Source organism: Mus caroli, unplaced genomic scaffold (assembly GCF_978045245.1).
Source record: "Mus caroli unplaced genomic scaffold, Mus_caroli_1 scaffold_5, whole genome shotgun sequence".
In the NCBI taxonomy this organism is placed as follows: domain Eukaryota; kingdom Metazoa; phylum Chordata; class Mammalia; order Rodentia; family Muridae; genus Mus; species Mus caroli.
This window is the reverse complement of record NW_028227260.1, coordinates 128,680,903-128,690,850: the sequence shown is the minus strand read 5'-3', so window position 1 is coordinate 128,690,850 and position 9,948 is coordinate 128,680,903. Positions and strand designations below refer to the sequence as shown.

Sequence of the window (9,948 nt, the reverse complement as noted above, 5' to 3'; positions counted from 1 at the left end):
GACTTAGATAGGACTTTAAAAATTATTTCTATGAATTAGCTCTTCATTTCAATTTGACCCCTGCCATTTTATTCACTACTCAAGTCTGACCATGTTGCTTCATCTCTACTGCCACGAATTTACCTGTGAGCCTGACAATGATCCTGATCATTCTCTCAGTACCAGCCGTTGTTAAGTTCCTTTAATGCTACAACGTAATTATATTTTCATTACTTATTAAGCTTTCAATAATGATTATGAATGATAGATAGAAAAGACCATATGAAACATCCATGCAGTGCTAGGAATAATTACCAAATGAACACTCATTTATTATCACCCAGGTCATCATATCAAGTACTTAGAAATGCCTTTACTCATGGCTAGATAGGCTCATTGATAGAGCCTTCACCTAGCATGGGCAAGACCCTGGTTTACATTACCAACCCCACAAAATTATGCTGGCGATACAATATAATAAAATGCATAAATGAGACATGTCAGCTTTCTGCTTATGTCTGCTTTAAAAATAATGTTTTCCTTTACACAGATACAAAGTATGCCATACATGTGTATGGAAAATATAAACATTATTTTATACAAGTAATATATACTGACTTAAAACGAAGTGTCTTCATCTTAGGGTTTTACTGCTGTGAACAGACACCATGACCAAGGCAAGTCTTATAAAAAAAAACAACATTTAATTGGGGCTGGCTTACATGTTCAGAGGTTCAGTCCATTATCATGAAGGTGGGAGCATGGCAGCATCCAGGCAGGCATGACACAGGCACAGCTGAGAGTTCTACATCTTCATCCAAAGGCTGCTAGTAAAAGACTGACTTCCAGACAACTAGGGTAAGGATCTTATGCCCACACCCACAGTGACACACCTACTCCAACAAGGCCACACCTTCAAATGGTGCCACTCCCTGGTCCAAGAATATTCAAACCATCACAGTCCTCATGCCATGTTGCCTCTTCACTTTATTATTCTGCTCTCCCTAATGTTAATTATTGCTCTGAACTTTGTGTGACAAATCCATTGCTTTTGTTCACAACTCCTCTATGTATATAGGTATCTTTTTTTAAAGCTTTATTTGGCTTTATTGCTGAAAGTATGGGCTTATTAGTCCCCAAATATCACTTCTTTAAACCACTTGAGCAGCAGCTACAAGGCTCACTGTGAGGAGGGCTTGGCTGCTGGGAGCTGAAACAGGTGGTGTGTGTCAGGGTCACCTGCCTTCAGCACCTTTTGTTTCAAATTCTAGTCAGAAGCCTCTTCCTGAATCATGAGATGTCCTTGAGGCCCTGGGGAAGGGAAAGCCAGGAGTATGGCTTCCCTGTCCTCTCTCTGGTTCCACTTGTCCTCAGAATCTATCTCCAAACTCCAAATAGCAGAATTTGGGTTTCCTCTTCCCATGAGTCACTTGTCACTGGAACCTGGAGTCAGCTTTCCTACCAGAAAGTCCACGGAGGTTGCAGTAGCTCAAAGGTAGGGATACTGGTGACATTGACTGGGATAGAGATGATGGCCCATGGTAGCCCGTGCTGTTCCAGAGAACAGCGGATCATGTAGTTGGGAGGGCATGAAGAGCAGTAGCGATGGTCACTTTCTCAGCACCCAACACTGCCCTCTGCCCCAGTTATGCTGGGAGTTCCAGAAACTCAGAACTTTTTTGCCCTCTGACTGGGGTATTCAAGATAAGGCCTGTGAGAGGGTACTGGTGATTGTTTTTGACCCCCACCAAGTCACAACACCCAGTGCAGTGTGGCCAGCCAGAAGCAAAGAGCCCTCACCCATCTCGGCCGAGCAGGAAGAGGGCAGGAATGTCAGCTGTGCATTGAGTACTATCCTGGATCACCTCCACGTAGAAACTGTCATTGTCAACTGCATTGTCCGAGATGATCACCGCCTGCCCACCATGCTCCTGTACCACCCTGGTCTTAGAGAGGAAGGAGCAGCCCCTGGAAGAGGTGGTGATGAGATCAAAAGTAAGGCAGGTGCTAGCTGCCCCTCCCTTACACCCTCTCTGGGAGGTTGAAAGGACCATAGAGAACTTGTATTGAGGTTCATCGGTACACAGACCCTTTCCACCAGAGCGATCTGGTCCTGGATAAAGAAGTGGTTGCTGAGTTCCCCACAGGCCTCTGGAGGTTCAGCAGGGACGAGGTGAATCTGCTTATACCATGTATGAAATATCCCACCAAAGTCCTTGGCAGGTGTGGCTGTGAAGATGCATCGAATATCCCCAAGACTCAGCACTTGGAAGTATAAGTAGACATGGATGCGTAAGCCCTGGGCCGCGATGCACGTGGGCCGTCAGAGCATGAGACTGCACCAGGAGGAGGCGCCACGGCTCATCTCCAGGGCCCATCCCGCCGCCACCGCTGTCCCGCCGCGGCCAAGAACCTATTTTTATGCTTTGATTTCATAGACATAGTTCATTCTTGCACATTCCTTGACTGCTTCTTTATTATACTCAATGTGTGGTGAGACACACTTACTTTGATGTGTATAAATTTAATTATGCATGTTTCTATCACAAGATTGTACTTCATTGTGTAAATATACCATTATTGATTTCTTTACTCTATACTCAGTGGGTATTTGCCTTCATCCAGTTTTGAAGTTACACAATGTAGCCATGAACATACATGGTTACATATCTAGTAAATTAACCAGTGTATCATCAGATATGAGATTTTTGTTTAAAAACTATATTTCCAAAGTATCTGCAGTAATTTATATTGTTGTTCATAGTGTTAAATGGGACATTACACCTTTCTCCTGAATATAAGGACACACATTCACCATGGTGTTTGTAATTCCTGAACATTTTTGTAGATACCTTTTACTAAATTTAGTTCACATCTCTTCCTGATTTGTTCCATTGTAAATTAGTATTGACATCTGTCAATTTTTTTCAGAGAAGTTCTTGGAATGATTGGTGGATTTTGTCCTTTATTTTATTAATATAATATACAACATTAATTGGTCTCCAGATGTTTAGCCAATCTAGCATTAGTAAATAAACCTCATTGTCTCATGGTGCATAATCCTTCTTATATGTTGCTGGATTTGGTTTGCTAATTGTGTTAGCTTTCTCAAACTGCATAACAAATTACCACAAACTCAGCAGCTTAAAACAACACCCATTTATTAACACACAGTTATGCAAGTCAGAAGTCAAGTATGCCATGACTGAGTTCTCTGCTCAGAATATCATGAGACCGAAACCTGGGTGACATCCGTACTGACACTCAGCTATAGTCTCTGGGGACAATCTGCTTCCAAGGTCTTGTTGAGAAATTGTTTCTTGGCATTACTGCAATGTAGTACTCATTCCCTTGCTGGTTAATAGCTGGAGATGATCGTAGCTCCAACAGCATCTGATCTCCTCTGTTATCTCCAAGTTCAAGAAGCAATAGCATGTCAAACTTGGATCTGACTTCTCCTTTTGAAACCATCTCGACAGCTCTCTCTGCTTGTAAAGGACTCATGTTACTAAGTCAAACCCACCTACACCATATTCTTATTAGTCATCTGAATTAGGAAGCAATTGTACCAGTAAAAACCCTTAACAATAATATATAAATTAGTGTTTCATGAAATTGATAAAAGGTATGGGCAGACCAAGATCTTGAGAGATCATGCTAGAGTTCTACCTACCATGTTAATAGTAACTAATTTTATCTGCATCCATGCTCACAAAAGATATTAGATTATTTTTCCCTTCAACTGAGGTATCATTATCTGACTTCAGAATCAGGTTTACGTTTTGCCACAAAAAATAAGTTGGAAAGTAATCACATTTTTTATCTATTTGAATATTTGATAGAATTTGCTACTATTTAGATATGGACTAATTTAAATTACTATTTTATTTCTTTGCCTGTTAAAGATTTATTCAGATATTTGTTCTCCCTTTCCCTTTCCTTCTCCCTCCCTCTCTTTCTCCCTCTTTTGTTCTCTCTTTCTCCCTTTCCATCTCAGATAGTCTCATATAGCCTAGTGTGGCTTCCAGTTCTTGGTTCTATCTACTGTATCCACATCCCAAGGATTGAAATTAAAGGCATGTTCCACCAAGTTTAACATTCTGTTCAGATTCGCTATTTCTTTCTGATTTTATTTCATCCACTTGGTGTTCTGGAAATTTGCTCAATTAATCTATCTAATTTGTTAATCCAAATAATTTTCTGTACTTTATTTAATAGTGTCCCCAAAATATTTGTGTCTACTCAAAATCTTACATTGTTATCATATTTGGGAATATAATCTTAGTATATGTAACTAGTGAAGACAATGTCTAACAACTATTGTCCTTATAAGAAGCTCACTAAAGTGACACACAAAATGGAGAAGGCAATTTGAAGACAAAAGTTATATCTATGCCACCATAGACCAAAGAATATAATGACTGTCCAGCAACCAATAGAAAATTAAGGACATATTCTCCTTGTAGAGCCTTTAGAGAGACTGTAACTCTCCCACAATTTTTATTTTAGACTTCTAACCCACAGATCTATGAAAGATTAGCTTCTATTTTTCTATGTCAATGAGCTCTTCTTACTGGCACTACTAAGCAGCACAAAGAAGTTAACACATGCATGTGTAGACTCTTTCTTTCTTTTTTCTCTTTCCTCCCTCCCTCCCTCCCTCCCTCCCTCCCTTCCTTCCTTCCTTCCTTCCTTCCTTCCTTCCTTCCTTCCTTCCTTCCTTCCTTCCTTCCTTCCTTCCTCTCTTTCTTCCTTCCTTCCTCTCTTTCTTCCTTCTCTCTCTCTCTCTCTCTCTCTCTCTCTCTCTCTCTCTCTCTCTCTCTCTCTCTCTCCTCCTCCTCCTCCTCCTCCTCCTTCCTTCCTTCCTTCCTTCCTTCCTTCCTTCCTTCCTTCCTTCCTTCCCTATTTTTTTGTTTTCTTGTTTTTTGTTTGTGTTATTTTTTGTTACTGGGCATAAATATCAAACTGGCTAATTTATTAGTCTTCCAGAAGATCAACTTTTAGTTTCATTGTTTTTAGTCTCTATTATTTGTTGTTTGATCTTTCACTGATTTCCATTCTAATCATTAGCTCCTCCCATTTGCCTTGAATGTTATTTATTTATCTTTTCCTAGATTCTTATTGTAGGAATTTGGATGACTTTAACTCTTTTATAGGCATTTAGAATCTTAATCTTCATAAAACACAGTTCTTGGGCTGCAATCCAAAAGCTTTTATTTCTTTTCAATTCAAAATATATTCCAATTTCCATTGAGAACTTGCATCTTGCTCATGTATAGCTTGGCAGCATATATAACTTCCAAGCACTTGCATTTTCCAAGGTTTGACTATTCATTTTTTTTTTGTTATTTAGATATTCTATAATTAGTGAACATATTTTGTATGATTTCACTTCATTCCAATGTGCTGAGACTTGGTTTATTAACTAACATCTGTTCTATGTTGGAGAATGTTCCCTGTGCACTTGAAAATAATATTTTACAATTTTTTGCAGATGTAGTATGTGCTAATTAGATGATTAAATTGGTGGATAGTATTATTCAAATCTTCTGCATCAGCAAATTACTGCTCATCTATACTATCGGTTATTGTGGGTATTGAGGTCTCCAACTAAAATCAATTGTCTATTTCCTCTGAATAGCTAAGTTTAGTGGTACAGGTGTGTGTGTGTGTGTGTGTGTGTGTGTGTGTGTGTGTGTGTGAATGTTAGATATTCTTCTTGCATTAATTCTTATCATTATGAAACACCTACTTTTAAAATACTATTTATCTTAAACTCTGCTTTGCCTGATATAAATATTGACACGACTTTCTCTTTTAATTGCTCTTTGCATTACAGTCATATGCTTTCAATCTATTTGTCTTTGCATCCAAAGTCTGTCTCTTGAAAGCAGCACATAGTTAGTCCTTTTATTTTGAATGCACTCTTTTGATTAGTCTACTTATACAATATGTAATTATTTTAATTCTTGTTATAGTTTTATTATATTGGGAATTATCATTTTTATTGATTCTTTCTCATATATCCTTTCTACAGTTTCCCCTCTGTCCTCTCCTCCCAGACCCCTCATTCACTCCTCCTTGTTTCCATTCAGAACAGGGCAGGCCTTCAAGGGATATTTTGCTATATATTAGAATGGCTACACCAGCTTGCTTCTTGAGTTTATGTGCTTTAAAAATAAAAGTTCTTCCAAAACTTTACTCTGAGGTAATGTCTATATTTGATGTTGAATGTGTTCCTGCATGCAGCAGAAGGATGGATCCTATTTTCACATCCATTCTGTTAGCTTGTGTCTTTTTATTAAAGAATTAAGACCATTGATATTGAGATATTAATAACCAATTAATATTAATTCCTGTTATTTTATCGTTATTAGTGTTGTTGTTGTTGGTGGTGGTGTGTGTGTGCGCACGTGTGTGTACTTTATATCCTTTCTTTTGATTTTGCTCGTGTTAGCTTATTTATTTCCTGTGTTTTCATGGGCGTAATTAAACTCCTTAGGTTGGAGATTGTCTTCTAGTGCCTTTTGTAGGGCATGTGAATGTGTGTGTGTGTGTGTGTGTGTGTGCGTGCACGCTTCATATCCTTTCTTTTGATTTTGCTCGTGTTAGCTTATTTCCTGTGTTTCATGGGCATAGTTAAACTCCTTAGGTTGGACGTTGTCTTCTAGTACCTCTGTAGGGCTGGATTTGTAGATAGATATTGTTTAATTTTGATTTTTTCATGGAAAATCTTGTTTTCTCCATCTATGGTGACTGAAAATTTTGCTGGGTATAGTAGTCCTGGATGGCATCCATGGTCTCTTCCAGTCTGCAAGACATCTGTCCAGGCCTTTCTGGATTTTTGAGTCTCTGTTGAGAACTTGGATGTTATTCTAATAGGTCTGACTTTATATGTTTCTTGGTCTTTTCTTTTTATAACTTTTAATATTCTTTCTTTGTTCAGTATGTTCAGTGTTCTGATTATTATGTGCTGAAGGGACTTTGTTTTCTGGTCCAATATATTTGGTCTTCTATAAGCTTCTTATATTTGTATAGGCATCTCCTTCTTTAGGTTAGGAAACTTTTCTTTTATGGTTTTGTTGAAAATATTTTCTGGGTCTTTGATCTGGAAATCTTCTCTTTCTTCTGTTCCGATTAGTTTTAAATTTAGTCTTTTCATAGTATCCCAGATTTCTGGTATGTTTTATGTCATGAATGTTTTAGATTTGGCATTTTCTTTGACTGATGCATTGACTTCTTCTATCATATCTTTTAAATCTGAGACTCTCTCTTCCATCTCTTGCATTCTGTTAGTGATGTTTGCATCTGTTGTACCTGTTCTCTTCCCTAGATTTTCCATCTCCAGGATTCCCTCAGTTTGTGTTTTCTTTATTGTTTCTTTTTCCATTTTCAAGTCTTAAACAGTTCTAATTTTCTCTTGGCTCTCTTTTAGGAATTTAATTAATTTTCTCTCATTGCTTGAATTTTCCTAGATTTCTTTAAGTGATTTATTCTTTTACTCTTTAAGGACCTCTAACATCTTCATAAAGTTGGTGTTAAGGTCCGTTTCTTGTGCTTCAGCTGAGTTGGGATGTTCTGGGGTTGCTATAGTAGGCAAGCTGGGCTGTGTTGGTGCCATAGCCCTGGTTGTTATTGATTTTTGTTCTTGCACTGGTGACTAGGCACCTGGATTGGGGATAAATATAGGTCTAGGAATCAATTTCTGAGTTTGTTTTTGTTGAATGCATGTTTTTGTTTCTTGATTTCTGTTGTCTTTGTGGTCTTCAGTTTTTTTTGTGGTCTGCATTTCTTGTCATCAGCATGATCTCTGATCCAGCAGTGATTATCCATCAGATTTATAGGCTGAACTTTGGTAGCTGTCTTGGCCAGCAGAGGATCTCTTTTTTTTTTCAGGCTAGCATGCCCTGCACTTGAGCACCCAGTATCCACTGTTGTAGGGGCGGGACATGGCAGCAGGGGCAGGTGATAGTGTGGGTGTCATCAGCTTGGGTCCTTTTTCTCTGAACTTAGGGAGTGAAATGATTTAGATCATATGTGGGATGATTACATGTTCTAGCTGGTGTGGCTTGTATCTGAGTAGTGGATATCTGCCCTAAGTAGGAATAGGGGAACAGGGTATGGGGAGAAGTGGGCATGACACAGAAAAAGGTATCTTCATGTGGATCTTATCTGAATCAAGAGTGTGGGAGGATTCTGAGAGCACTTGTGGCTCTGACCTATTCTGACTGGCATGGTCTACATTTGAGCACAGGATGTCCAAACATGTAGGGGTAGGAGACACAGCAGCAGGTGGAGGGCTGTGAGCAGCTTGGGTTGTGGGGTTCCTAATTGAGGGAGGGGGAAGGTTCTAAGTGTAAGTGGGGCTTATACCTGTTCTGGCTTATACCTGTTCTGGCTGATCTGGCCTGCACCTGAGCCGAGGGTGTCTACATGAGTAGCCACTTCTTTTATGTAACACAGATCTTGTTCTTTCCTAGTTGCCTACCATCTTTGATATTGAACAGCTTTGGTGTATCCCATTAATTCCTCTGTTGATCATTATTATACTTTTCATTGCTTTGTTAGCGGCTGTCCTAGAAATTACAATATAAATCCTAACACTGCAATCTGCTTCAAACTCATATGAACTTAATTCTAGGTAATTATGGGACTTTTACTCCTATAAAACTCCATTATGTCTCCCCTCTTTGGTGCTATTATTTTAATGGCACGCATATTACATCTCTATATTTTAAGGCCAGCAATACATTGTACCTGTTGCTTTATACATCTCTGTTTCTCTTTTTTAAAGAGAGGAAAATGAGTTTACCCTATATATTAACCACTTTATATCTTCCTATGCACTCTAGTGACCACCTTGTTATCACTTCCTTTCAACCTGAAGGACTTCCTTAAATCCTTAAAGATGCTTTCTAAGTCAGATGTGCTAACAAATGATCACAGTCTGTTTATCTTAAAATGTATTTATTTCACCTTCATTTTCAAAAGATTGTTCTATGAGACATAAAATTTTTATTAGACAATTTTTAGACAACATTTTGAACATAGGCATAATTCCTCTTGCCTCTGACCTCCTAATATTCTATGCCTGAGATTCTAATACTCCTAATTCTGTTAATGCTCCCCAAAATATAACAGGCCTTCAATGTTATATTTTCACATATTTTGTCTTTAAGCAGTTTGAGTATGACTCTAGGTTATATTACTTGGATTGTTCAAGATTCTCAGATCACTATGTTAACATAACTTCATCAATGCAGAGAGATTATTGGTCACATATTCTCAAATATTGTTACCCTTTTCCGTTCTACTTTTCTCCCTCCCATTACTCATGCTCACTGAAAGTTTTTTAATAGGCTTTAACATTGGTACCACTTATCTCTAACAGTCTAGGCACTGGTTGCTTTTCTATTGCTATGATAAAACACCCTGACTAAGATAATTTATAGAATGAAGGGTTTAACTTGGCTTATGGTTCCAGAGAGATAAAAGTCCATCATCATCATCATCACAATGGGGAATCTGTGGCCTCAGATAGTCATGATGGCTAGAGTAGGAGGATAAGCACTCATACCTCAAACCTCTAACAGGATGCAGGGATGAACTAGGAATGTTGTGTGGCTTTTAAGACTTCAAAGCCCACCGCACTCCACTCCAACCCCAGTGATATGTGTTCAACAAACCCACACCTCCTAAGTCTCACTGAACAGTGCCACCAACTGTGGAGCAAGTATTCAAACATCCACAACTTCTGGGGGAATGTCTCACTCAAACCACCACTCTCTCTTAAGCTTTTTGCTTCCCTCCTATGTTATTTACGTAGAATAATCTATTCAAATTACCTGTCTTTGAGACCACAGGTGATTGCTTCTGCCATTTGGCATTGTCTCTTGAGTATAGATACCAAAATTTTAATTATGCATTTCAACTTCATAGATACCCTTTGATTTTGTTTTGTTTTGTAAG

The 9,948-nt window shown here is 38.5% G+C and overlaps 1 pseudogene; it reads right to left on the bottom strand.

Annotated features, from left to right (window-relative positions):
* Positions 1 to 1,437: 1,437 nt before the first annotated feature.
* LOC110287451 (protease-associated domain-containing protein 1-like) lies at positions 1,438 to 2,344 on the bottom strand (annotated as a pseudogene).
* Between the last annotated feature and the right edge of the window lie 7,604 nt (positions 2,345 to 9,948).